This window comes from Alligator sinensis, unplaced genomic scaffold (assembly GCF_000455745.1).
Source record: "Alligator sinensis unplaced genomic scaffold, ASM45574v1 scaffold12_1, whole genome shotgun sequence".
NCBI classification, from domain to species: domain Eukaryota; kingdom Metazoa; phylum Chordata; order Crocodylia; family Alligatoridae; genus Alligator; species Alligator sinensis.
In genome coordinates this window covers 1,357,207-1,361,540 of record NW_005841973.1, presented here as the reverse complement: position 1 = coordinate 1,361,540, position 4,334 = coordinate 1,357,207, and positions in this window count along the sequence as shown.

Sequence of the window (4,334 nt, the reverse complement as noted above, 5' to 3'; positions counted from 1 at the left end):
CAGACCCACTGCTACAACAACATCAGCCAACATTATCCAGTACCCAGGCAGCAAGTTTGAAGGACAGAAAGGGAGAATTTGGGTGTCCCAGGAGCTGTCTGATAGCTCTCTTGAATCTCTTGAATTCGGTTACTTCAGTGCAACTAGGATTTCATACCAGAGTCTTATTTGGGATCAAAGCCTGAATCTAAGCAATGGAGTAAATACATGTAGAAAGCTCCATGCAGTAGTCATTTAAACTCTCCAGTATTCAAGTAAGGTTTGCTGCCCTAAGTGAATTTGCCTTGTATAAATCTGATATCTTTTATTAGACCAACTCAAATAATTGGAAAAATTCTTCTTTGCAAGCTTTTGGGTATAAATCCCCTTTGTCAGGCTGAGGAAGCACCTGCAGTTCAGCCTGATGAAGGGTATTTATACCCGAAAGCTTGCAAAGAAGAATTTTTCCAACTATTTGAGTTGGTCTAATAAAAGATGTCAGATTTACCCAAAGAACCTTGTCTGCCAATGTCCTTAGACCACCACGGCTACAACCTAGACCCCTTTCCCTTGTATAGCATTTATCAGCTGGCCACTACATAAATAACAATTGTTATGATTTGTTTAGGAATGAGGCCTGACATGGCATCCAGCTATAGGCTGGAATAAGCTGCCTGACATTCAGATATTGATCTCTTGGAGCCAAGCAAATCTGTTGAATTGGCATCGAAGGAAATTATGAAGCAGAGCTGATTATTTGTTCTTTTCCCGAGGCATTATTGTATCTTGGAAAAAGTCCAAGGAACTTCTGTCCTAAACTGCATAGAGCAGTCCATTATGTGCAAGGACATGGCAAGCTATGGGGCTGGTTGGTTGTATAAGGTGGAAGGAGTGTAGGATGAGAGTATAATACCACTTGAATGTTAAAGCACAGCATCCAGATATTTGCATTGCTTTTGTCACCAAGGTCATCCAGCGTCACACCATAGCTTTGAAGGTCACAGTCTGCCTGGTGCAGCCACTTAGTCCAAGCTGCCACCTCCTCAGTTGAGCATTTGGGTGGACACAGGTGGTCAGAACCCAATGTCTGGGCTCAGCGACCCACCCACTCCCTGCAACTGGAGTGGCCAGCCAGGGTCAGCTGACCCTTTACCCCTTCCTATAAAACCCCTGACCCAGAAGACGACATGTCTGGGTAACAGGGTTCAATCCTGTATCTAGGTTGTCTCACTCTTGGTTAGTGTCCCTGCTAGCTCTCTGATGGATTCTCTGGCTACCTGACCCAGCTTGCCCATGGACTCTGAGTTTGACCTAGCCCTTTGGCTCCCTGAGTTGAATCTGGTTTGATCTCCTCGATACCTGACCCTGGGCTCTGCCCAACCCTCTGGATCTCTGACTTGGTTTCCCAGATTGATCTGCTGGCTTGCCTACACTCAGACTCTGCATACTCCCCTTGGATCTTCATTGCTTCTTTTGACTCTGCATGAACCCTAGATCTGGCCACCCATGGCCTGGCATGATATCCAGACCCTTATTCTGAGTATAAGATGGATCAATCATGGGTGCCTGCAAGTGAACTGACCTACCTTTGCCATGTTATTGGGTGTTTTGGGATGCTGCACCTTGTAGCTGGGGGTAAGGGTTTACAGCAGCGATTTCTGGGATTCCTTTGCTTAACAACTTCCTACAAACATAGGAGAATAGATTCAGTGGACCAGGAGCCCTCGTCCCTTCCTGTGCCTCTGTGCTATCGATAAAATGTCCTTGCCATGTAAGCAAGAGAACTGGAGCGTATCATAATGGCGCAGCTTAGTCCCTGGCGCAGTCTGGGACAGATTCCTGGCCCTGGGGCTGTGCTGAAGGTATCTTGGTTCCCACATGAACCTGATGACAAACAGCTGCTGAGAAACTGGCCAAGCCTATAACATGGCCGTGACTGGTCAGACTGGTTGTCTGGGGAGCCTAGAGAAGAGGTTCCTGTAATCTGGACACTGAAGAAGGCAAATGATCCGCACCCCTTTCTGTGCACCCAACACCATGGACTTTTCCCACCCAAATCTGCATTCATCTCTGTGCCCTGCAAATAGGCCACAAGAAGCTGAAACCAATCTTGGGATCTTACCTGTTGGGATCTTACCTTATCATGGCAGAGACGAGAAATCCCACCTGAGGGTCAGGGCACTGTGACGAGGGGCCGTATGGATGCATAACAAAGCTGACCGTCCCTATTGCAAAGAGCTCACGAGCCCCTGTTCCTCTCTCACTTGCAGCCTCCAGCATTTAGGGTCTAGGAAGTTCTGATTCACAGGCCGGGCCCCTCACCCACATACTCAATAGCTACTGATGCCCCTTTCCTCCACAGATGTGTCCAATCCCTTTTTGAATCTGGCTAAACTGTCAGTAATAAATCCCTATTGACTTTCTCTTCACCAGTTAGTATTTTGTAAACCCTTATCATGCCCTTAACACAGATCTCCAGTGGACCTCACTGTTTACTTCTTTCCATTCTGAAAACAGACCATTTATACTTACATTTTGTTTTCTATATTTAAGTCACTTTCGAAGTCACAAATGGACCTTCCCCATAATCCTGTGACTATGTAAATTCATTTAGACTCTCTGATGGGGGATCTTGTCAAAGGCTTTTTGAAAGTCCAGATAGCCCTTGTCAATGGGATCACCCTGATCTACTTGCTTGTTGAGACTTTCAAAGAACTCTAGTAGGTTGATGAGGCATGATTTCCAGGTTAATTCTTTCCCAGAAAGTCATTTTTCATCCATAAGCTGAACCATGCTTTATTATTGCATTTTATGATATGACTAATATCTGTGTGAGTGAGGTGTCACAACAATCTGGAGCCCAAAACTGTTGTCATTCAGCTTCAGACATTTACTGCCAAAAAAGAATCCTACCCCAGAAGATGAAGATACAAGACCAAGGTGTGCAGGGTCATTTCCTCAGAGGATGAAGTTACAGCCAGCTCTGTCTATGTCTATGCCAGTAGCTATTAGGGCTGTGTAAAATGGCACCGTTCTGTTTTGCCTTGAGTTTCGACAGTTCGACAGAACAGTGTTTCATATCAAATTCCATTTCGAGTCAAAACAGCTGTTCTGTTCCGTTCCATCAAAACAGAAAGGCTGTTTCGACGCTGTTTCAATGTTTCACTGGGGATGGGAAGTCAGCCCAGCTGGGCTGACTTCCCATTCTCAGTGCTAGATCATGCCGAGCAGGAGGTAGCCCAGCTGGGCTGCTGTCTCATCCCCACTAAATTGCGCTGAAGGCCGGAGGCAGCCCAGATGGGCTGCTTCCCCATTCCCTGTACTAGATTGTGCCCCAGGTGGGAGGCAGCCCACCTGGGCTGCCTCCAGCCCCCGGTATGATCTAGTGCAGGGGACCAGGTAGCAGCCCAGTTGGGCTGGCTCCAGCCCCCAGTGCAATCTAGTGTGGGGGACGGGACAGCAGCCCAGCTCAGCTGCCTCGCTACCTCCTACCAGATCTTGCACTAGGGATGGGAAGTCAGCCCAGATGGACTGACTTCCCATCCCTAGCCTATGGTTGAAACGTTTCAACTTTCAAAACTTTTTGACTTTCAAAATGTTTTGACCAGCCTCGTTTTGTTTCGAGGCTATTTCAACGGCCTTTGTTTCTTTCCAGTCTTGCTGTTTCCACCTCGAAATTGGTCAAAACAGTATCGAAATGAAATGGCCAGGGAAATTTCACACAGCCCAAGTAGCTATGACTATTGCACCAGGCAGCAAAGTTTGGGGAGGAGGTGAGCAGCCAGCAGTGGCGAAAGAACAGGTTAGGGACATAAAAAGTCCATGGGGCTGGATGGGATGCACCTGAGGGTGCTGAGGGAGTTGGCTGATCTGATTGCAGTGTCACTTGAAAACTCAGGGAGATCACAAGAGGTCCCGGGTGTTTGGAAAAGGGCAAACATAGGGTCCATATTTAAAAAAGAAAAAAAGGAGGATCAGACCAGATAGCCTCACCTCAGTCCCTGGAAAAATCATGAAGCAGATCCTCAAGGAATCCACTTGTAAACACTTGGAAGAAAAGAAGGCGATCAGGAACAGTCAGCATGGATTCACCAAGGGCAAGTCATGCCTGACCAGCCTAATTGCCTTCTATGATGAGGTGACTGGATCTGTGGATATGGGGAGACAAGTGGATATGATGTACCTTGACTTTAGCAAGACTTTTGATACAGTCTCCCACATTCTCGCAAGCAAACTAAGGAAGTACGGGCTGGATGAATGGACTGTAAGGTGGATAGAAAACTGGCTGAAGCATCAGGCTCAGAGAGTTGTAATAAATGGCTCAATATCTAGTTGGCAGCCGGGATCAAGTGGAA